The sequence below is a fragment of the Hibiscus syriacus genome, unplaced genomic scaffold, assembly GCF_006381635.1.
Source record: "Hibiscus syriacus cultivar Baekdansim isolate YM2019G1 unplaced genomic scaffold, ASM638163v2 tig00117034_pilon, whole genome shotgun sequence".
In the NCBI taxonomy this organism is placed as follows: domain Eukaryota; kingdom Viridiplantae; phylum Streptophyta; class Magnoliopsida; order Malvales; family Malvaceae; genus Hibiscus; species Hibiscus syriacus.
In genome coordinates, this window is record NW_024063533.1 from 9,354,042 (window position 1) to 9,380,552 (window position 26,511).

General features: G+C 32.7%; 1 long non-coding RNA gene across 1 annotated transcript; it reads right to left on the bottom strand.

The window, feature by feature from the left end:
* Positions 1 to 24,970: 24,970 nt before the first annotated feature.
* On the bottom strand, positions 24,971 to 26,119 carry LOC120196723. Its single transcript, XR_005523205.1, has 3 exons — positions 25,820 to 26,119; positions 25,652 to 25,728; positions 24,971 to 25,181 (listed from the first exon to the last, which is right to left on the bottom strand). It is a non-coding gene; the product is annotated as an uncharacterized LOC120196723 (long non-coding RNA).
* Between the last annotated feature and the right edge of the window lie 392 nt (positions 26,120 to 26,511).

Consider the following 26,511-nt stretch of genomic DNA (forward strand, 5'->3'; position numbering starts at 1 on the left):
TTATTATATTGGAAATGGAGACGTTGATGTTTGATTGCTTAGAGGTTTACAATTAGTTGTTTATTAATTAAATTTAACCCCACTAATGAGAAACTTCACGTGATGTAATTTTTTGTCTTAAAATTATGATGACTGACATGTGTTTCTCCACCAAATCTTTGTCTCCATAGTGCTTTCAACCTGTCTTGACTTGGTTCGAGGATAACAAGACAAATTATTCATTTAACTTAATATTCTTACAAGCGAATCAATGTATCTACGTAATGTTAATGTTTTCTTTTTTTAAGTTATTTGAATGTTTATATTCCCCTATTTTACATACATTTAGATATATATTAAATCATAATATTTTAAATATATTCAAATATTACTAAATTACTTGAGCTATTTCGCTCAAATCATAGTGATCTAACCTCGAGATGGAGAAACGCCACTAGGCACTAACCCCGAATTGCCGCCCAAAATAATATAAAAATCATTTTATTGATAGGTGCAATAGACAACAATAGTAGATAATAGTCAGAAAGTTATTTTGGTAGTGTGCATCTAGCTTCCTGAGTGAAAAAATATGTATGTATTCCTGTTCTCGATTATATGACTATTTATAATGTTTTAAGTAGATATTGATAGAGAATTATCGTGACATTAATACTGATTGAACATTCTAGTTAAAAGAGAATGATTCAGATCAGTTTATCATAAAAAAAACCTATGTATATGGATACGTAATCGCTGATATCATACACGTTCGTGCTGTTATGCAAATGGTGTTTGTAAAAAAGAATTTGTTGAAAATGAGCAGAGATCCCCGAAATCTAGGATCAAGCTTAGCTACCCTACGAATGATGAAGGACAAAAACAGAGCAACAGTGTCAGCTTTCCATCAGCTTTTCGTTGCATAATATTGCATTCCTCATAAATGGGAGCATGTGAGACCCCATTTACAATAAGCTCGCTTTCCAGGAAATTAAGGCTTCTTGCTTCTAATTCTATTAGAAACAAACCATAGTTTTCTGGTGTAAAAGGCTTATTAATTAAAAAAATGAATGTTTAACTATAAATTTTATTCCCTTGATTTATTTAAAGATTTTGTTAAATAATCTAGTATGATTATAAGATAGTATATGTTCATAATTTTTTTTAATTATTGACAATGCAAACACACCCGCATACGTAGTTGCTTAAACTCAAGGACCTCTAGGTAGAACAACACTCCCTTTAACCATTGAAGCTACTTGATGGATTCTCTAACTTTTCTTTCATAATTATTTCGAATGTTTTGGTCTATCAATGCCGTTATTTGCCAATCACTTAAAACGTGACTAATGTCGTGTTTATATTTATTTTGAAATTTTCATTTGAAAAACTTGAAATTATTAATTTTTTAAACCCTAGATTCTCTAAAATCTCAAAACAAATCTAAATCCCTAATTCTCTAATTTCAAACCCCTATTATTGTTGCTGGCTATCATCACCATCGCCAAACGACAGCTCTCATCCATTGACTGATTCGTTCCCATCCATTGACCTATCATCTGATCATGCTATGAATCTTAACCTGCCTTCGTGCTAAACCTTCTTGATTTTCACCATCTCCAACCATGACGTAAACGGGAGTTCATTTGTATAGTACGGGGTAACGTTCACCGCTTGATACATTGTACCTTGTATTTGAGATTCAAGGTTCAAAAAATTCAGAGAAAACATATATGAGCATTTCTCCCAGAAAAATTCCCAATAATTTAATGAAATAAAACAAAATCATTTATAACACGTGAGTATGGCTGCATGATCTAACAGAGCCAAGCTATTAGTTTCCATTGGCCTATTTCACTGTTTCAAATAGGGGTGTGTAAAAACTCTAATTCAATCTGTTCGATCCATTGATCCGATCCAATAATTTAGATATTTGATATGCTTTTTTATTTATTTTCATATATCTACGAAAACAATCAGATAATTAAATTAGATATGATCGGGTAAATTTTAATTTTGGATTATTCGAAAATCCGATAAAAATGGGTCTTAGATAGTCTGTAAAATAAGAGTGAGTAACCCACTAAGGTTATAGCCCAATAAAAACTAAGATATTTAATTGTTTATTGTTAGTGAATAATTAAATATAATGTATAGAATATGTTGCATAAAGTCACAAAATATAAAATATAAAATTTAAATATAAATTGTTTTCAAATTATATTTTATATTCAGATTCGGATATACGGATATCCTATCCGAAAATCTATATATCTAAAAGAATATCTATTTTTTTTCGGATCATATACGAATCATAGTTTTAATAATTATTTTTTTTTTAAATCATATAATATCTGGCATCCGAAAATATATACCGCTAATTACAAAAGAAGCTTTTAACACATATCATGCAATACACTCACTCCAAAGTGCTTCGTTACTATTGTAGATTCGAACATGCATAAGAACGATGAGGTCTTCTGCCTGTCAACCATTTTCAATTCGTCGTTGAGCCATTAGTACTGAAGTGTACGTATGCGGATCTACTTATGATCAAGGTGAGTAAGTGTTGATCCTAAAATTTTAATTCTCTTAATATCAAACTGAAACAAAAACAAATGCTTAATCAACTAATTTTTGTATATTATATTTATTTTCAATTGGCAACAACTATTATGGTATTTTTGTTTATCTGTAATTGGTTTTTCGAAAAACGTTTTCTTTCATTTTTCAATATTTGGTTTGTGGATAAGAAATAGTCAAACATAATTCATTTTCCTAGTAAATAGAATTTCCTTTGCATTTTTTAAAAAATGACTTACGAATTGATTTTTTATAGGTTGTTTTCCAAACTTTTCACTTCAAAGCATTAATATCCAAAATAATATTATTTATAAATTTAACGTTAATATTCTATTTTATTATCATTTTAATAAAAATATTAATTATTAAAATTTATTATTAATAATTTTAATAATATAATATTATATTTTTTTAGTATTACAATAATATATTAAATTATAATATAATAATATATGATGATTTAATATTTTTATTTTCATAATATATAATAAATTATTAGAATATAAAAATATATTTATTAATAAATTTTAGAATATAATATAATATTCTTAATAAATAATTAATCTAATTAATAATATAATATAATATTTTTTATTTTAATAAATAATTAATAAAATTTTAATTTTTTATAAAATTTAATTCTATTTTTTATTTATAAAATTTTGTATATAAAATTTTAATAATAATATTGACAAATAATATTAAATAAATTATTTCACCAAACAACTAGTTGGTCTAGTGGGATGAGAGATTCCTTAAGCAAGGTCAAGAGTTCAAATATTGAGGTTCTTTAATGGAGCAAACTGGGTTGGGAGGGTCGTCATTGCCTCTGTAGTACCCGATTTGAATTAGTTAATCAATAGATCAAATACCAGTGATTAATTCAAAAAATATATATTTCAATATTTTAAAAATAATAATATTAAATTATTTTTAATAAATAATATTATTAATTATATTTGATATTTATAATAAATAATTTGTTAAAAAACTTACCAACCAATAAAAAATGATTTATATGCATCATCCAAAGACAATAAAATGATTTTCAAAATTTATTTTCCAAAAAATATAATTCATTTTACGAAACTCATTTTCCAGAATTTATTTTTCTTGAAACAAATGAACCCTTAGTTGAAATCCAAACAAAACCCATAATTTAGGTTTCTTTATTGTTGAGACTTTTAGAGAAATTTGATTTTTTTTAAATTAAAAGTTTAAAATTAAAAAAAAAAATTTAAAAATATAAACATGACACATGTCACGTTTTGAGTAATTGACATTTTTTTTAATGATCATGACAGATCAAAAACTTAAAATTATAACAAAAAAGAAACATTAAACACATACTTTGACAAAAAAAAACACTGAAATGAATAAAAGGTATAATTTATAGGAAAATTCTAGAATGGATTGCAAACATTAATATCCACCACTTATTTTATAAGGTAAAATTCATAAATAGACATTAAATTATAACAAAAATGATCTTTTTAGATATCAAACTTTCAAGAGTTATATAATAGACATTAAACTTTAGATTTTGTTACAAAATTGGCACAACGTCATTATCTATCGTTAAAGATGTGATGTGGCATGCTAAATTAATAGAAAATATCTCATTTTACCCTTTAAATGTAACTAAAATTTAATTTTACTATTAATTTTAACTAAAATAATTTTTATTATGTTCATTGAATTGAAAACAAAATGGATATAAATAAATTAAATATTATTTTATGTCATTTTATAAATATTAAATTTATACCATATAAATTACTTGATACTGTCGACACTATTTTTCGCCCGGGCGGGGAAAAACTAGTACCGACTTGGGGGGTTTTCTTTGAAAAGAATTTTGAAATGTGAGGAGTCACCACCAATCATTTAAGGTACGATTGGGACACCATAAAAATAAGGTGATTTTAATAAAACATTTTACTTTTATCAAAATACCAAGTTTTAAGGTCTGCGAAAATCCAGAAATCAGGTTCGGGAGTCGGTTATGCGTGGGGAAGGATTAGTACCCCCACAAGCACCCTAAAATTGGTACCTAGTTGATTACCCTATATTTAAAATCAAAAATTTTGAGTTCGAACTTTATTTAATTTAAAAATCATTACGGTTGCAAAGTTTAAAAATGGTAATTGTTTATTAAGGTCGATAGCATCGCCCCTAGCATGAATGCAAGAAATCAGCTATTGTGCCCGACAATCGAATATTGCCTCGATATTTTAGAAATCATGATGCGGTTTTGAGAACGATGTCGACCTATTTCGGGAATGACCAGTAGTCACCCACAGAGCATACTTGCGGGAGATATACTATTAATTCCCTAATAAATGAATATTGCCTTAGATTGAAAAAAAAAATGCAATCAAACAAATTTTTATTCATCCTAATTAAGCTAAGGGTAAATTAAGACTTTTTCTAACTTAAAGTGTCGAATTATGAAAAATAAAGAACTATATTTGATTTTTAAACCAATTATTGAATCGAATAACCAAGACGGTCCCTTAACATTTACGCGAGGGCTGACTCAAATTATTCCCTAAATTAAGAGGACTATATTAAAATCTAGCTAAAAGTGGAGGCTCTATTTAACCTATTTGATTATGTCAATCTTAAAGGTCTAATTGAAGTTTGGGGACTAAAAGGTCAAAGATCTAAAATATCGAGTTCTAAGAGACTAAAAGTTTAAGAACCTAAATCAATGTTTTCTAAAGTTTGTGGACTAATTAATAAACCAAAATCCTAAGTATTATATAAATTAACCTATTAAAAAGGAATTAAACCTAAAGTGTTCTTTTTAGAAAATATTGATGACTTATAAATTTTAAAAAGTCGAGCAATCAATTCGAGTAATCGGGCATCTTCTGTGAAAACTCGACTCTAATTGCTCCTTAATTAATAATTAGGGTGTCGTCGTAATTTCTAAGTCCTATTTGAGTGTTAACCCAATTAAAGAGATAAATCTAAAGATTAAAACTATGAAATAACGAACCATTTAAACCTAATTAAAATAATAAAAACAGAAAAAAAACAACATAAAAAATAAAATAAGCATAAATACAAGGACTAAATTGCATAAACATTAAATTACCAAGCTAAAAAAAATAAATTAGACATATAATAGGGGTTAAATTAAACAAATTGAAATTTAATGGGTAAATCTAAAGAAAATAAAAAAATAGATTAGGGACTAAAATGTAAAAACATGCGGAAACTATAGGTACCTAAAGATAATTATCCATTTTATTTAAGCCTAAAATAACCTATTAAACTAAAAATGGAAAAATACAAAATTAGCCCATCGAATTAAAATAAAATTTAAAAGGTCACTACACATGACTAAAGTGTAAAAACACGCCTAACTTACAGGGACCAAAAAGAAAATAACCCAAAAAATAAAAACATGCAATAAAAGGGAAAATTATAATTTAAAACCATACAGGTGACCAAAATGAAAAAACACAATAAAATTAGAGGGACTAAAACAAAATTAAACAAAAAATAAAAAATAAAAGGCACGCATATAAAAGGTAAAATAGCATTTGTGGTCCCTACAGGTGACCAAACTGCAAAAACACGCTAAACCTAGGGGGACCTAAGTGTGATTTTACCCTAAATTTCCTCTATATATATCAACATTTTTTATTCATTTTAAACCGAAGTAAAGAGAAACATAAACAAAATCTAAAAATACTCTCTTCTTCCATTGGCTGACCTACTGTCGGTCGCCTCAAACCTCCTCTGGCCGCCGCTCACGGTAGTCGAAATACCCAAAAAAACCCAAAAAAATCCGATCTGTTATTCCATTTATTTTGTTAATATTTTTTGTGCTTATTATTCGATTAAAAAACTCTATTTTTTATTTTTCATTTGAAATCTAAAAACTTTCTACATGTTATTACCTTTTAAAAATAAACCCCAAAACTAAGCGTTGGTGTATTTCGAAAAATAAAAAAGGTCGAGAGCAGTAAAGACATAAAGAAGCTATTCAAAAAGAGAAAACCTTGAAACGTTGTTTATTTGATTTGAAAAATCAGTGTTACAACCGAGTTTCAGAACCAAAAAAACCGAGAGAGTTTTACATTTTTAATGCATGGGTTTTATACCCATTTACACTAGAAATAGAAATTATTGCAATTTATTTCTTCTTGGTTGTTTCTGATGCAGGGTGGCGTGTTGGAGTGACTCTGCTAGTATTGGGGCAGAGAAATGTGGCCTCGGGTTGGGGGAAAGGAGCGACTATCCTAGGGTTAGGGTTAGACCCAGGTCAGGTCTAGTTTTGGGGCCCGAGTTCAGTTTGGTTAGGTCTCGGGTCAAGTCCTGGCTTGGGCCCCGGGTCGTGTCTTGATATTATTTTGTAAAGGGGTTGGTTAGGGTTGGACTTAAGGCTTGGTTTGGTTTGGGGTAGAAAATGATGATTACAGCTGCCCCTCTTTGCTCATTGCAGTGAAACGAGAATAAAGCAAAGATAATAAAGAACCATTTTCTAGCATAATCTATGTTTTTCAAGCTACGGGTTCTTCTCATTACAAGCTCTCTACTGGAAATGTTGGTCCCTCGTGTGAGGCATTGATGATTCGAAATGTCGTGAATCGAGCAAAGGTTGAACAAGTTCTTCATTACGAACTTCTTCTCCATTGGAAAATGTTGGTTTATCATCTCTTTGAAGAGTTTTGAACTTTTTTCTGAGATCTATTTCTTTCAATGATGCAAAATATGGACTGATTCTTTGCTGAAATCTTCTTCTTCTTCTTCATGCAATCGTGAAATGAAATCTTCATTAACTTTTTTGAATTCCTTCCAAATATTCAACATTTGTGAGGAAAATGAATGAATGAAAAGAAATTTGTTTGAATTGGAATTATCTCATGTGATATAAAATTTGTTTCGAGGAAAAATTATCTCAAGTGAGACAAAGTTTGTTTTAAGAAAAACAATCTCAAGTGCGGTAAGCTTCTTGTTTCAAGTGAAGTAATTTCAAATTTTATATTTCAAGGGAAACTTTATCAAGCGAGATGAAATTTGTTTTAAGAAAAACAATCTCAAGTGAAATATAATTTCTTGTTTCGAGTAAAAACTGTCTCAAGTGAGACGAAGTTTGTTTTAAGAAAAACAATCTCAAGTGAGATAAAATTTCTTTTTTGAGTGAAACCTGTCTCAAGCGAGACGAAACTTGTTTTGAGAAGAACAATCTCACATGAGATAAAATGTTGAATCTGAAGAAGATTGCTCATTCTCGCTGAAGACGTCTTGTTTTCTTTTAATTTCATTCCTTCCTAAAAGATCTGTAAAAAAATATGTATTTGAATGTAACTATCCTGAATGTCCTCATGAGAGGAAAAATGTTCTTGAGAAAGACATGATTTCAAGAGAAATTTTAATGGTACCCTCGTGATAGAGAAAATTAAAGTTTTTATTGTACATGATGATGGATGTTTGATGCAAAGATGTAAATTCATGTATGTGTAATGCATGTTTTTCTTGATTAATAGCAGTGAATAGGTGCTCAAGCAATCTTGATTCTCTTCTTAATCTGTTCATCTTCATTCTTTCCCCACACCAAGGTGTACCATTGCATTTCTTTGCAAAAATCAGTTTTTTCTTGCTCCCTAACATTCAAATTCTTTGTCCTAATTTCTGATTTTGAATTAAATCTAAGGGCCCTTTGTCAATTTCCAAGATAGACTCCCTGGAGAGATTGTCTTGTTTGAAAATATTTTTTTTCAAAAATATGAAAAGTCTATTGAAGAGCTTCTTTTAGTCTCACAATTGAAGAAAATTACATATCATGAGTACACTAAAGATCAAAAGAATCAACAACTCTTTTAATCTTTTAAAGTTATACTCTTTGAAAAGTATTAAAAATTGATAGGTTGGTTTTCAGGTTAGCTCCTTAAAGTTTCTAAGGTTTCAGTCATCAAGATGTTATTTCTTTCTTGGTCATTATGAACCTTACGACATGCCCCTCTTTCTTGGCTTGGTATTTTAACCAGATGCATACAAAATGACACAACTAACATAACCAATTACTTGACTTCTAGAATACTTCTATTTCGGTTCTCTAAAATCTTTCATTTTTTCAAGCTTCATAGACTTCCTTTAGCAGAGGTAGTGCAGGGACATCATTCTAAACATAAAATTCCTGAGTGCTTGTGTGAAGTCGACTATAATAGGTGTTCCTCAACTCCCGTAGTCCATTTTCATCGAAACTCATTATTAGATCAAGCATAGGCATTATATCCTTTATTTATTGGAATTTATTTAATTTTCCTTTGTTCAGGCATAGCTGAAGGATTTATCTCATCATAAAGTCTTCAACTTGACAATTGCAGTGGAGCAAACACCGAAGTCCCAAGTATCCGATCAATGTCATGGTAGGAATGCAATCTATTCATAAAGCTAGGGCTTTTGAGTTGCCTCTATAACCAATTGCTTTAGTGGAATAGCTCAGCTTTATTTTATAATTTATAATAATAATAATTATTAACCTTTTGAGTATTCAGATTTAGGATTTCTTAAGCTCATCGACAAGAACATGCTATAGTCTAGGTGTCTTTTATGGTTAGGAAATCCCCATTTAGAGTTCAGTTCCTAAACAACTAACCTAAACTAAATTTGTCTACTTCACCATTCCATTTACGAAGATTAGTGTCATCACTGAACGTCTTCAACATAAGTGTAGTCTAGGCAGTTTTGTAATGTCATACACAATAGATGGAACATGTTGTCTTCTCCTATTCATACCTGAATACCAAGCCTCTTGATCATTTTCTCATGAGAGGAGAATGTTATATTGGTCCCTGCAACAGAAGGGTATGGTGTTCGAATGTATCCTCTGGGGTGGGATCAAGGGATCCTATTTTATGAGGGTTTCTTTTTGTCATTTTTATCAAAGATCTATAACTCTGATTCTTAAAAGAACTTTTAATCCAGTGGATATTTAAAGAATTTCAAGTTTGAAAGTTACTCATTGCTCATAACCTTAGAAGGTAGCATTTTATTTAAGATGTTCGATTGTCAAGTGCCTTGCAAACCTTTTAATGAAAAGAGACAATATATGAGTGCATCAAAAGTTCATAGTGGCTGCAATGATTTTTCTCGGTTTGCATCAGAATGCCACATCATTCATCGAATGTCCATGCCCCTGAATCAATTAAATTATGAACCTTGAGCTTCAATGCCCCATAATTCTCAATAGTATACCCCGAGCTTCCCATGTGGTAGCTACATACTACATTAACATCATACCCTTCAGGAAATAGGGGTTCTTTCGGTTTAGATTGAATTAGAGTCATGAGATTCTTTTCAACCAGTAATGGGAGCAGTTCTTCCTATGTCACTGGAATTTCACCAATGAGATTCTTCTCTCATATCACTCTATAATGTTTGGTCCCATGATTAGCTGAATAAGACCTCATTGTATTAACCTCAACTCCGTTCTCGACGTCAGTACTGTTCGAGCCTCTTATATTGCCATTCTTAATAGATGTTTCGATCATTTCTCCACATATGACGATGTCATATAAATTCTTAGTGGCAGTCCCTATCATGTGATTAATATAGGGACATTTTAATGTATGGATGAAGAAAGTAACGAACTCCCTTCAGTCACTGGTGGATGCACTTGAGAAGCAACGTCCCTCCATCGTTACGAATATTGTCAAAAGCTCTCGTTGCACTTCATCTCCATGTTCTGTAACGTTGTTCGATACACAAAGGTGTGCTCAGGAATGCGAACAGGTGTAAAACCTGAAGGATGTGTGGGGTCTTCTACAAGAGTCTTTCCAATGGTCAAATATCTCCTAAATATTTCTTCCACCTTATTTAGTAGATCGAGCTGAGAATTTGATATCTTAGCGTCAATTTGTGCCAACTTGCTCCTCACTTCTTCTTGCATCTCTTTCTGCTCTCTCTCAATTTTGGCTAGCCTATCCTCTGTTTCTTTAGGCATTTTCTTATGTCGTACGGATGTTTAGCATTCTTGCTACTAGTATGAACCAGGATCGCTGTGATCAAAAACCTTATTTTTTTTAATGAATGAATATTTTAATGCATGATTTGGAAATGTATTAAGGAATACAAATGTCATGCAAAATGATTGTATGAAAAAGACTTTGATTCCAAAAATAAAACACAACAAAGCACACAACAAGACAACATGAGATCAACTTAGAGAAATAATGATCAAATAAAAGTAATGTACATTGAAAAATCCGAAATGATTAAATTCAATCGGTAAATAAACCATGAATATAATGAATAAAGCATACAGATAAAATTAGAACCCTAACCGCATGCATTCTAGTTCTCTTAGGCTATCCACATAGCTCTAGCGGGTAGGTATACTAAATTCTCTATATGAGGTTGGGTTCTAGAAAAGGAAGCCATATTTACAACCTTCTAAGGTTGACTCCGATTCTGGCCCATTACAGACTTGCGAATCGAGTTCAGATTAGGGGATCACATCACTAAAAGTGTGTCTCGAAATTGATATTCGAACAGGCAACATAGGATGCTTTCCAGAGGTACTTTTTCAGACCCACACATGGAAGCCCAATGCTCCTCATGAGGTGTGACGTTTCTCCTACTTAGATAAACCGAGAATGAGCTCGGGTTTAGAGCTATGGTATGCAATAGTCCTAAATAATTTCATATAAGTGAAGCTCTAAGCAGAGAGAAAATCTTTTTTATTTGAAATAACATAACGAATTGTAAATTAAATAAGATCGAACTCATAATTTCCAAAATCCTAAATATAGGGTAACTAACTTGTGGCTCGACTCTCAAGTTGTTTTAAAAATAAAACGTCTACAGCGGAGTCACCAAGCTATCAACATTGTTTTCCGCCCGAGCGGGGAAAGACCAGTACCGACTTGGGGGTTTTTTCTTTGAAAAGAATTTTGATATGTGAGGAGTCGCCACCAATCCTTTAAGGTGCGATTGGGACACCATAAAAACCGGGTGATTTTAATAAAACATTTTACTTTTATCAAAGTACCAAGTTTTAAGGTCTGCGAAAATCTAGAAATCACGTTTGGGAGTCAGTTACGCGTGGGGAATGATTAGCATCCCCACAAGCACCCAAAAATTGGTACCTAGTTGATTACCCTATATTTAAAATCAAAATTTTTGAATTCGGACTTTATTTAATTTAAAAATCATTACAGATGTAGAGTTAAAAAGGTATTCGTTTATTAAGGCCGATAGTATTCGCCCCTAGCATGAATACGGGAGATCAGCTATTATGCCTGATCATCGAATATTGCCTCGATATTTTAGAAATCATGATGTAGTTTTTAGAAGGATGTTGACCTATTTCGAGAATCAAGAGTAGTCACCCCATGAGCATACTTGCGGGAGATATACTATTAATTCCCTAATAAATGAACATTGCCTTAGATTTAAAAAAATAAAATGCAATCAAACAAATTTTTATTCATCTTAATTATGTTAATGGTAAATTAAGGCTTTTTCTAGTGTAAAGTGTCAAATTATGAAAATTAAATAACCTAAAGTGTAGGTTCTAATATTAACCATATTTGATTTTTAAACCAATTATTGAATCGAATAACCGATACGGTCTCTTGAACATTTACGCGAGGGTTAACTCGAATTTTTCCCTAAAGTAAGAGGACTTTATTGAAATCTAGCTAAAAGTGCAGGCTTTATTTAACCTATTTGATTATGTCAATCTTAAAGGCCTAATTGAAGTTCGGGGACTAAAAGGTCAAAGATCTAAAATACAGAGTTCTACGAGACTAAAGGTTTAAGGACCTAAATCAATGATTTCTACAGTTTACGGACTAATTAATAAACCAAAATCGTAAGTATTATATAAATTAAACTATTAGAAAGGAATTAAACCTAAAGTGTTTTTCTAGAAAATATTGATGACATATAAATTTTAAAAAGTCGAGAAATCGATTCGAGTAATCAGACATCTTATGCAAAAACTTGACTCGAATTGCTCCTTAATTAATAACTAGGGTGTCATCATAATTTCTAAGTCCAATTTGAGTGTTAACCCAATCTAAAGATTAAAACTATGAAATAACGAATCATTTTAAACCTAATTAAAATAATAAAAACAGAAAAACACAACATAAAAAATAAAATAAGCATAAATACAAGGACTAAATTGCATAAACATTAAATTACCAAGCTAAAAAATAAATTAGACATATAATAGGTGCTAAATTAAGAAATTGAAATTTAATGGCTAAATCTAAACAAAATAAAAAAACATATTAGGGACTTAAATGTAAAAACACGCGGAAACTATATGGACCTAAAGATAATTATCCATTTTATTTAATCCTAAAATAACATGTTAAACAAAAAATGGAAAAATAAAAAGCCAACCCACTGAATTAAAATAAAATTTAAAAGGTCACAACACATGAGTAAACTGTAAAAACACGCCTGACTTACAAGGACCAAACAGAGAATAACCCCAAAAAATAAAAACATGCAAGGAAAAGGAAAATTACAATTTTAAACCATACAGGTGACCAGAATGCAAGAACATGATAAAGTTAGTGGGACTAAAACCAAAATAAACCAAAAAAATAAAAGACAAGCACAAAAAAGGGAAAATAATAATTTTGGTCCCTACAGTTGACCAAACAACAAAAACACGCTAATCCTAAGGGAACCTAAGCGTGATTTTACCCTAAACTTCCTCTATATATATATCAACATTTTCTTATTCATTTTAAACCGAAGCAAAAAGAAAAAAAGAAAAACAATCTAAAAATACTCTCCCCTCCCTCGGCCAGCCACCTTGAACCTCCTCCGGCCGCGGCACACGACAGTCAAAAAACCCAAAATATCCAAAATCGTAGATCTACCCTCCTAGGACCTAGCTTAGGGCTTAAAACCACCTAAAACATCCCTAAACTACCCAAAACTCTTTTACCCTCTCGGCTTCCCCGACTTCAGCGACCTCCTCTCCGACTCAGGTAAGACTCCAATATGTTGTTTTGTTTATTTTTTTAATATTTTCACTGTAAACTGATTGGCTGTGGTTATTTTATGCTAAAAAAAACTCTATTTTTATTTTTCATTTGAAATCTAAAAACTTTCTACATGTTATTGCCCTTTTTAAACCGAAACTAAGCGTTGGTGTATTTTGAAAACTAAAAGAATGTTGAGAACAGTAAAGGCAAAAATAAGCTATTCAAAAAGAAGAAAAAACCTTGAAACATTATTTATTTGCTTCAAAATATCAGTGCTACAACAGAGTTTCAGAACTAGAAAAACCGAGAGAATTTTTTGTTTTTAATGCATGGGTTTTATACCCATTTACATTGGAAAATAGAAATGATTGCAATTTGTTTCTTCTTGGTTGTTTCTGATGCAGGGTGGCGTGTTGGAGTGACTCTGTTGGTATTGGGGTAGAGAAGGGTGGCCTCTGGTTGGGGGAAGGGGTGGCTATCCTAGGGCTAGGGTTAGACCCGACTCGGGTCTAGTTTTGGGGCCCTGGGTTGAGTTTGGTTAGGTCTTAGGTCGGTTCCTGGCTTGGGCTTCGGGTTGGGTCTTGGTATTATTTTGTAAAGGGGTTGGTTTGGGTTGGGCTTGAGGCCCGGTTTGGGTTGAGGTGGAAAATGGTGATTACAGATACGTTATTGAAAGTTAAAGATTATTTCTATTACTTTTATTTAAGTTTGGATGTATTTTTCTTATTAATGTAATATTATAATTTTCTGAATGTATTTTCTAAAATTGCGTTTAAACTTTCTAAACAAAATTCAAGTGCTTGAATCAGATCATTTAATAAAAATAATTACATTGTTTGATAATTCAATTTTTAATCTCGAAAAATATAAATTTTTAATTTTACAAATACAATCATGATTAATAAATAATTAGTTATAGAATAATTTGATGAATGAAAAAAATTAAAAATATATAAATTTTAAAAATTAATTGTTTTCACATATACATTATACATATACATATACATATACATATACATATACATATACATATACATATACATATACATATACATATACATATACATATACATATACATATACATATACATATACATATCCATATCCATATCCATATCCATATCCATATCCATATCCATATCCATATCCATATCCATATCCATATCCATATCCATATCCATATCCATATCCATATCCATATCCATATCCATATCCATATCCATATCCATATCCATATCCATATACATATACATATACATATACATATACATATCCATATACATATACATATACATATACATATCCATATCCATATCCATATCCATATCCATATCCATATCCATATCCATATCCATATCCATATCCATATCCATATCCATATCCATATCCATATCCATATCCATATCCATATCCATATCCATATCCATATCCATATCCATATCCATATCCATATACATATACATATACATATACATATACATATACATATACATATACATATACATATACATATACATATACATATACATATACATATACATATACATATACATATACATATACATATACATATACATATACATATACATATACATATACATATACATATACATATACATATACATATACATATACATATACATATACATATACATATACATATACATATACATATACATATACATACATATACATATACATATACATATACATATACATATACATATACATATACATATACATATACATATACATATACATATACATATACATATACATATACATATACATATACATATACATATACATATACATATACATATACATATACATATACATATACATATACATATACATATACATATACATATACATATACATATACATATACATATACATATACATATACATATACATATACATATACATATACATATACATATACATATACATATACATATACATATACATATACATATACATATACATATACATATACATATACATATACATATACATATACATATACATATACATATACATATACATATACATATACATATACATATACATATACATATACATATACATATACTATACATATACATATACATATACATATACATATACATATACATATACATATACATATACATATACATATACATATACATATACATATACATATACATATACATATACATATACATATACATATACATATACATATACATATACATATATTTTTTAAAAATCTTAATTTTTATTTTTTTTTTGAAATTATTACTTAAAAATATTAAAAAATCAAAAAAGAAATTTTAGTTATAATTGAGGCGAAATAAGATATTTCATATTAATTTAACATTGGATGTCACCCCCTTAACAATATTTTACAGTGACTATCTATTTTTTAATAAAATCTGAAGTTTAATGTCTATTCTATAACTTTTAAAAATTCAAAGACAAATAAAATAATTTTAATAAATTTAAAGACCGTTTATGAATTTTACCATATTTTGTATATTAGTGACACATATGGGTACACATCAGCGTGTAACTCACTCTAGACTCATCTTAATTTATATTTTTTATTTTTTTACTAAAACTTTGTAAAATTAACAAAAACTCAATCAGGTCGTTTTCAGTTATGTAAACCGCAGAAAGTGGCCATTAAAAATCCCGTCTTTGACTCTCGACTTCATCGCATAATCGGTTGATTGAGTGGAATGCGACATTAGATTTCTTAAATAAGGTTAGGGGTTCAAATCATGACGTTAACGAATGAAGCAAACTTGGTCAGGAAGGTCACTTTCGACTCTACAGTATCCGATCTGGATTAATCAATTAACAATTATTTTCAACCTTATAATTTCATCCATACATTTTTTCTGGAAAATGAGGCCTTAAAAGCTAAGATTCCTAAGCTAGAAGTTACAGTACATAAATGCCATCAGCGAATTCAGCAGTTTGAGGAGAGTCGACCATGGACTAATCAAGAACTTGGAACCGCGCTACGTCAGACTCAAGATACTATTCAAAGACAACATGAAACAATGAAAAGAGCACTGAATCATGCAATGGTGTTGCTCGTCAAGTCTATGAATTATCTGAAGAAGCGACAAGCTTAATAATTTTCGTGATCCAGAGGAAGAATGGTGAATCATGGAATTGATGATAGAACTTGAGAGATTAGCGAATAGGGCAAGATTCTACGTTTAAGTTTCCATGTTGATGTACTCTCTTTGCCTAAGTGCTTAGACATTGTGTGTTATTGAGTACTTTTTATAAACTAAGTTATTTTGGAATCAATATCGGGTTGCATTTGCATCTCGCATTTTTGCACACCCATTTTGCATTTGCATTTGGCATCCACATTTGCATTCGCATTACTTTAATTTAAGCATTTTTACATGCATCAATCATGAAAATGTGAGAGTAACTCGTGAAAGATACTGTGACAGAAGCTCTGAAAGTAAATTAAAGTTACCCGGGGCGTGTTTCTGAAAAGATAGAAAACAATGAATGAGATATTAGCACGAGTTGGTAGGATCGAGAGAATTCTATAGCAACTTGTAAGGACGCAACAGGAGATGATCGATCAAGCAAGAAGGTTACAAAATGAATCAAGAGAACAGATGGCCAAATTAACGAAGATGATGAATGTCGTGATCTATGGAGAGAAGCCACTAGAAGATACCGTCGTAAACGCTTTGAATGGGATTGTGAATGTCAGTGGTGGAATCAAAATGACAGTAACATGTAATCAAGAACCCATTAAGGAGAAAGATATCTCAAGCCAACTCCAAAAATCAGATGTGGTTGAAAAAGGACCAACAATGAATGAAGAAGATAAGCTTTTCTCAAAGAGGAGGGGCATAGAAGAGGATCGAGTGCTGGTCAAGAAAGCTAAGAATGATCAATCTCTCGTGTTATCATGGGGGGTAGATAAGAAGAAAAAGAAAGTATAGGGTTTTCAGTTCCCTCTCTTCTACTTTTCGTGTAAAGAATTACGTTCAAAAATGTTCACATCCGGGTTGATTACGCCGCGATATGCCCCGCCACAGTGGCCTCCGAATGAAAAGTGGACCTATAATGAGGTTCCCTGGATAAAACAGACTGGAGCCCCAGATTGTTCAGTTAAGGTTTCTAGCAACCTTGAGGGAAAGTTCCAGGATCCTTTAGAGCAAGAAATTCAATGGTGCAAGGTAGAAGATAAAGGGGTTAAGGTTCAATGCTCATAAATCGTCGTTCCAATAGAGATTAGTGCAGCCAAATCCGATGAAGAACACATGGTGCAAGAAGAAGGGAAAGAAAATCAAAGCAAAAGGGCTCCAATGAATGTAATTCGTGATTGGCCCACATGTTTAAGAATGATTTGGGCAGATACAACCCTAGAAACTCCTCAAACACATATATCAGATTTCTTGATGATAAGTGGGGCTCTGGAAAGTTTAGAGAGTCTGATGAATACTCCAAAAATCACAGCTGCAATAAATGCTCAGAATAAATCCAAAAATATCATCACCAAGGAGAATCTCTTTGGATCTGGACTCAATTTCCAACCAGGGAAGAAAAAGCTGAAGGGGCAAGAAGAAAAGAGAAATGCCAACCTAAAAGGAGAGGGTAGTCTTTCAGAGAATATGAAGAATACTTTCTAGTTTGGGAATGTTAATGCTGAGCCACAGTTATTGGATGTAATCGAGGAAGAAGATCCAATTGAGGATCCAAAACAAGATGCTTGAAGACGACGATAATGAAATTTGTGATTGGTATATGGCCTTGTTTTCCATCAAACAATTGGACTACGAAGGATCTTCTTGTAGTTTTTGGGTGAAGTTTAAAGTAATATTTGGAATTAACCCTTATGCTTTTGCCCACGAGCATTAAGAAATTTTTTGTGAGGGATGCTATGTTAATTCTTACTTTTCGACAATTAAATATGTTTTCATTTATTTTTCAAAGGGCAATCATTTTATACATTCTCATTATTTACATTATTTATCATTATTAGTATTCTTTTGTCTACCCCATACAAACATTTATTATTTTTTTAAATGTATATATTCGTTCCAAATTTTCTTGACAGATGTCTCAATCGTTAATAACATGAATGTTTATGGATTCTAATCATGAGATAAAATTCGAGCAGCTTGTGTTTAGAAGAAACCTATGAGCGCAAAAAATAAGGCAGAATATGAGGTTTCTAATGAATTATTTAGGCTGATGGAAAAACAAAGTAATCAGGTCTTATATAGTGGACAAGAAGTCGAGATTCCGAATCTGAGAACAAAAGAGAAAAGTGACAGTTAAAGATTTGCAATACTTCGTTAAGATCATCTTTTCCTAGTTTTATCAAGCATAACAAGATTGGATATAGAGGTGGTAGTACACAAGTTCCTGATAGTTTGTTAATCCTCTATTTAACAACCTTCGAAAGTCCATTAAGATGAGTGGTGGGGGGAACATAACAAATCCAGAAAATGGGAGACTCGTCCAGTACTAGGGGCAAGAAGCTCACCAATTACGAGACCCGATAATCGTTGATCCAGCAGTCATAAGTTGGTCGAAGACACAAACAATACATGTTTCCTTTTTACTTGGTGAATATCCAAATTTGTTCCCCTAAAGTGATTGATGAAATCACTAACTCTAACAGACAAATTGGTGACTGAAAATATTGTTTGACCTAATATGTAAGCCAAAAACAGTTAAAGGAAGTGTTGTGGCTGATTTAATTACAAGTAGGGCTTCTGAAAAGTATGAACCACTAAACTTCGATTTTCCAGACGAAGATTTAATGGTTGTTTCAACAGAGGAGTCAATTTCCTCTACTAATGAACAGTGGAAGATGAATTTCGATGGTGCCTCGAATGCCTTGGGGCACGAGATTGAGGCAATTTTCGTTTCACTTGGTGGAAAACACTATCCTTTCACCAGTCGATTGAATTTTGATTGCATAAATAACATGGTAGAGTATGAAGCATGTATTTTGGGTCCTATAGCTCATAAAAGAATTCGAGAGGGTGACATTCCATTACCTCCCCAGAGAAGAGAATCAAATGGCGGATGCTCTGGCCACTTTGGTAGCAACCTTCAAAGTCAATGAATGTTCAAGCATAATGCCTATTATGATGCAAGCTTACGGGTATCCAGCCCATTGCTATAGCATAGAAGAGGAAAATGATGGAAATCCATGGTATTACGACATCTTACAATACCTTAAATATCAAAGCTACCCTGAGCATGCCACTGAGAATGACAAAAGAATAATTCGAAGAATGGTCGCATGATACGTGCTTGATGGTGAGATATTGTACAAGAAAAGTCATGATCAGGTCTTGTTGCGATGTGTGGATGCTAAAGAAGCTAGAATGATCATTGAAGAAGTTCATGAAGGAGAATGTGGTACTCATGCTAATGGACATGCAATGGCTAAACAAATAATGAGATTTGGATATTATTGGTTAACTCTGGAAACTGATTGTATCAATTTCTCCAGAAAATGTCATAAATATCAGATTTATGGAGATAAGCTCCACACCCCTCCTCATCCATTACATGTAATGACTACTGCGTGGCCATTCTATGTGTGGGGCATGGATATCATTAGGCAAATTTCACCCAAAGCTTCTAATGGTCATCGTTTCATATTTGTGGCAATAGACTACTTCACTAAGTGGGTAAAAGCGGCCTCCTATGAAAATGTCACTCAGTCAACGGTTTTCAAGTTCTTAAAGAGAGAAATTATCTTTCGTATGGGCTACCAGAAAGGATCATCACCGACAATGCCTTGAATTTAAACAATAAGATGATAGAGTCAGTATGTAAACAGTTCCAGATTAAACATCATAATTCCACCACTTACCGCCCAAAGATGAATGGAGCGGTAGAGGCAGTCAATAAGAACATCAAGAGGCTCATACAGAAAATGACTGAGACTTATAGAGACTGGCATGAGAAGCTACCATTCGCTCTGTTTGCCTATCGAACTTCAGTAAGGATGTCCACTGGGGAAACTTTGTTTTCTTTAGCTTATGGGATGGAGGTTGTGTTACCCATCGAGGTTGAGATTCCGTCACTATGGGTGCTGTCAGAGGTTAAACTAGATGAAGCAGAATTGGTGCAAACTAGGTATGACCAGTTGAATCTGGTTGAAGAGAAAAGATTGAAAGCTATCTGCCATGGTCAAATATATCAGAAACGTATGATAAGGGCACATAACAAAAAAATTTGCCCACGAGAGTTTCAAGAAGGAGACCTGGTGCTAAGAAAGATTTTGTCAATTCAGAAAGACTTTCGAGGAAAATGGATGTCAAATTGGGAAGGACCTTATGTGGTAAAGAAGACCTTTTCTGGAGGAGCTTTGATACTCACTGAGATGGATGAACTAGAATTACCTAACCCCATGAATGCTGATGTAGTCAAGAAGTACTTCGCCAAAAAAAGAAAAAAAGAAAAAAAAGAGAAAAAAGAGAAAAAAAGAGAAAAAAGAAGAATAAATAAAAAAAGAATAAGGAAGATTGAAAAGGGGCTCGATACCAGAATCCACCAAGATCGTTGTAAAGCTAAAAGAAGGAATTGAGGTGAAAGGTTAAAAGGGTAACTCGAATACATTTTGATAGGCATCAGGCAAGTAAAACACCCACAAGAGTCTGATGTTTTGAAAGAAGCTATTTTGGCAACATTTGCGTTCTTCTAGACATAAGCTTACCTCAAATTGTATTAAGTTGATTGGTTCAGGAACATTCATGTTGGTGATGCTTGAGGCATTTGAATTTATTTCTTGATTTTTATTATGATTGCCATGATTTTATAAAATTCCAATTTCATCATTTCTAACCCCAACTGTGTGCATTTATAAGTGTCTTATAAGTAGGTTAACATAGTTCAAAATAAAACAAAAGATTTCTTAGTATTACTTTAAATCAATCTTTTAAAGTGCATAAAATCCTAAGTAGTCCAAAATCTTGACACTCGTATTTATTTGTTAAAGAGTGTATGCCAAGGAATGATTTGGAATGATCTGTGAACTAAATTCATAACCATTTGATCCTCATCAAAGACGTCTCTCTGAGATATTTGGATCGGGGCAAAAAAAACAAGTTGATTTCTTGAGTGATGGAGATCTTATAAGCTGTTTCTTGGAGAAAAAGAAAAGGTGATGCCAGAGTAATGAAACATTCCCCAATCTTGAAAGCAGATAGTCCGGGAGATCAGAAGGACTGAGGAATAGAGCTTGTAATAGCCCTTTGTAACATTGTCAACAATCTATCAAGAAGATTATCACCCTATGGGAGAGGGGCATATATCCTAGTGCATAGCAAAAATGCAAGAGTGTGATCAGTTAAGAATAAGATGATCACTTTATTTGAAGAGAAGGGCATGCATATCCCAGCTCATAACAAAATGCAAGACATTATGTTAGAAGGGTTGACTACTTCTTAAGTGTCTATGGCAGCATGAAGAAAAACCCTCATGCTATTTGACAAAACTTTTGTTCAGTGACACCAGGTTGAGACATTCAAGATTAAGATATGTTGGACACAAAGAGAGCCATGAGTACCCACTTTGGGGCATGACCAGAAACCCAAATCATGTTGAGATGACAAGATTCAAACCAAGAAGGCATTGAGAATGAGCCTTACAAGTTGAGGTGTTGGGGCATTTTGAAGGCCCGTACCAGTGTAAGATAATGTTGGGGCACTAGTGAAGGCCTGTTTCAGCTAGAAGTATTAATGTGAGGTAGTTTGGGAAGCCCATGTTATCATATGGAAAAATCATTGAACTGAACAAATAGTTCCAATGGGATAGAAATGTATGAAGAATGAAAATGGTGAAATAGTGACAGTGGAGATTATTGTATATGATCATTTTGTCCATCATCAGTTGCATTACTCTTGTGATTTCATATGCATTAATGTTGACAAGCCAAAACATCCCACTTTAATTTCCAGTGAGTTTTGGTATCCTTGTAATACCACATAAAAACACTGAATGCTGTGAAAAGAGCTTCTCTTGTTGAAAGATATGGGCAGAAGCCATAGGAAGGATGAATGTGTTGACAATTGTTTCACGAACCAGTAAATATGATGTTGAACCAATGTTGCAATACCCAAGGTGGATGTTGTTTTCTACAACCCCAAGGTTAAAAAGGGGAAACAATGAAGATTTCTTTCCACAAAAGAGGTGATAGACTTTTAACAACAAGAGACTAGTGGAACCAACTGAGGTTGAATGATGGGATGTTATTAGATCTCTCGACATGGTATCATGTAAACAAGTCTTATTTGATATCTGATTAAATACGGTGACATGAAAATTTTGGATAGATCCTCCTTGTGACATGAGTCCAATCAGAATAGACGATGTTATCCCATTGATCTTTGCGGAGTTTGGCATATTCATATACATAGTCTCCAAAATGGGGCAACAAAGTCCCATTTCTAACCATGGAAAGAAGTTGAGAGATAAAACACTTCCTCTGAAATGAAGACAGAAAGTAAAGACTACAAGATGATCAAAAAGATCTTCAGAAGAATGCAAGCTTGAAATGATGAGTTGTTACGCCAATGTCTGCGTAAACCCTAGAGAAGAATAATCAAGAGGAAGAAGACCTAGTTCCCCACATTCGAGTCAAAGGAAAACTGAATCACCATTTACACATGCATGAGAACATATTGCATTGCATTCACATTTCACATATAAACATTTGGTTTTTACAGATTTTCCAAGGAAAAAAGATTCATGATATCCAAATCCTAAAAATCGAAGCTAGAATTTAAACCTCAAACACAAGAAATTGCATTTAAAGAGGCAAACTTGAAGAACAGGGTGGGTCCAATCCACAGAGGAATCATTACTTTGAACTGAGGCATATTCCCCAACCATTAAGTTGTTTTATAAGTAAAAAATGAAATGAGAAAGATTTCTCATTCCAATCTGAAAATTGAAATTTTTTAAAAGTAAGAAAGGTTTCTTACCTAGTAAAATATTTTCAAAAGATAATAAGTCCTTCGGGCCATCCATAAGACCTTCGGGCAGGATGTTTTCACATGTCTATCAAAAAATGAGAAAGGTTTCTCATTTAAATCTGAAAATTGAAATTTTTGAAATTTAAGAAAGGTTTCTTACCTAGTAAAATATTTCCAAAATTTATAAATCCTTCGGGTCATCAATAAGTCTTCTGAGCATGATGCTTAAATCCTCCGGGTCATCAGTAAGTCTTTCGAGCATAATGCTTAAATCCTTCGGATCATCAGTAAGTCTTCCGAGCATGATGGTTAAATATTTTGGGTCATCTATAAGCCTTTCGAGCATGATGATTAAGTCCTCCGGGCAATCTAAAGCCTTCACCGAAGAGTAGTGAAGAAAATAAATCTTAAGCCTTCATAAAAGAGTAGTGAAGCAAATTCAGATATGATATTCCCTCAGAGGAAGCGGAACAGATCCCTCTTTTTCAAGATTTGATATTCCCTGAGTGACAGCGAAACAAATCTACCCCGATTCAATGGATCAACTCTCTCAGCTCTGATATTCCCTCAGAGGAAGCGGAACAAATCTCTTTCTTTCAAGATTTGATATTCCCTGAGTGACAGCGGAACAAATCTACCCCGATTAAATGGATCAACACTCCCAGATCTGTCGATCTGATATTCCCTCAGAAGAAGCGGGACATATCTCTCTCTTTCAAGATTTGATATTCCCTGAGTGATAGCGGAACAAATCTGCCCTGATTCAATGGATCAACTCTCCTAGATTTGATACTCCCTCAGAGGAAGCGGAACAAATCTCTTTCTTTCAAGATTTGATATTCCCTAAGTGACAACAGAACAAATCTGCCCCGATTCAATGGATCAACTCTCCCAGATCTGATATTCCCTCAGAGGAAGCGGAATAGATCTCTCTCTTTCAAGATTTGATATTCCCTGAGTGACAGCGGAACAAATCTGCCCCGATTCAATGGATCAACTCTCCCAGATCTGATATTTCCTCAGAGGAAGCGGAAAAGATCTCTCTCTTTCAAGATTTGATATTCCCTGAGTGACAGCGGAACAAATCTACCCCGATTCAATGGATCAACTCTCCCAGATCTGATATTCCCTCAGAGGAAGCGGAACATATCTCTTTTTTTCAAGATTTGATATTCCCTGAGTGACAGCGGAACAAGTCTACCCTGATTCAATGAATCAACATCTCCATATCTGATATTCCCTGAGTGACAGCGAAACAGATCCCTCATCATAGTTCAAACCATGAAGTTGACCAGACGAAAATACGCATTGTCTTTTCATCTTTGCCCTATTCTTGTTGACACAAGAATGCATAAAGAGGGGCAGCTGTCGACACTCATTTTTTCGTCTCGTCTTTTAATATTTTATTATTATTATTATTACTATTATTATTATTAATAATTATTATTGTATTTTACATTTGCAGGCCCAATTTACAAACTCAGATTACAACAAATCCCGGAGCCTAGAAAATCAACTCGAATACCCGAAGACCTGAACCAGGCCCGAATTTGAACTCTAAATTAACACCAAGCCGCCAACAGCCCTTCCAGTTTCCAGTTGATGCCATGACCGAGCTGAGACCTCAATCGAAGCCAGCTGCCGTCGCCAACCTATTATGAGCTGCCACCATTGAAATCATCTACACAAATCATCCACAGTGGCTAAATCAACACCAAAGTAATGAAAGCAATTTAATCCCGAAAAATTCAGGATTTCACTTTACCTGCTCCAATCAAAGTCTCACCAAATCAGAGAAAAATCACTCACCTATTCTCACCTAAAGCTATCAACATGCAACAAAAGGACAAAAAACTAGGTGAAGAAAATAGAAATAAATAAGGGGGTCTCGTCCATGAAAGGGAGGGGGGAATAACAAAGGAGAGATTGAGATTTTTGAGGGAAACAAATTGTAAACTGGGGGGCTTCACCGTCTAAACAGAAAAAATGTGAGCAGAGGAATTTCCTCTGATTCTTGTCGATAAGAACAAGTAATGCAAAAGGGGTTTTCTTTATTTCTTTCAAAGTTTATATAGTAAATCTGTATTTTCTTTGTGTTCTTGTTTATATCATTTTGAAACTCAAAATAAAAGTGAGAGAGGTTGGGTTTACCTTCGGGTATGTGTGTCGTTACCACCGGAGAGTGGTGTTTTTGTTGAAGTATGGAATAAATAGTCGGGTTTAGGTTCCTAAAAAAAAGAAAATAAAGTCAGTGGGCATCTTGAAATCCATTTGTTTAGGAGATTAAGGAAAATAAAAAAAAGGATTTTAGTATATTACCTTACTCACTGGAGATGCTGCCATTGATTTCGTCGGCATAGAGAATAGAGGTTGTCGAGAAAGTGAAGCTGAAAGACCAAGGAATCTTTTTTTGTGAGGCTTTTACAGTCTTGTTTGTGTGTCTTGGACCTTAGATCGGAGGTTAGTATGGCAAGGCGAGGGTTGTGGTGAGTTTGGGTGTCGGTTTGGGTCACTATACTGCTATGTATGATGGTCGGGATTAAAGGTTGAAGGCCTCGAGTCTTCTCGGCCATGAAGAAGGCCGGGGAGAGTAAGAGAGATGGGTTAAAATGGGACAGAGGAGAGTAAATGAGGAATATGGTTTGTTTAATTACCAAAACATTATATTTATATTTAATTACCAAAACAGTAATGTTTCAATATATGTTAACTTGCGTTTTGTGAAGGGAGGAGTAAACTATGCAACTAATTCTTTGAGTTTCGAGGTGTACTGTACGGGTCATCTCATTTCTTTTTTACTCATTCTAGTCATCAAATCGAATGTTTGCATGTTAATTTAGTCTCTTTATTTTGTGGACATTTAATTTTAGTCTTGAATGTTATTATATTTAATTGTTGTTATTTTAGACATTAAACCTTTAAGTTTTTGCATGTTACATTTTAGACTTCAATTTGGGTTTTTTTTATGCTTTTAATTTAGTCTATGTATTTTAGCACTTTTAACTTTAATC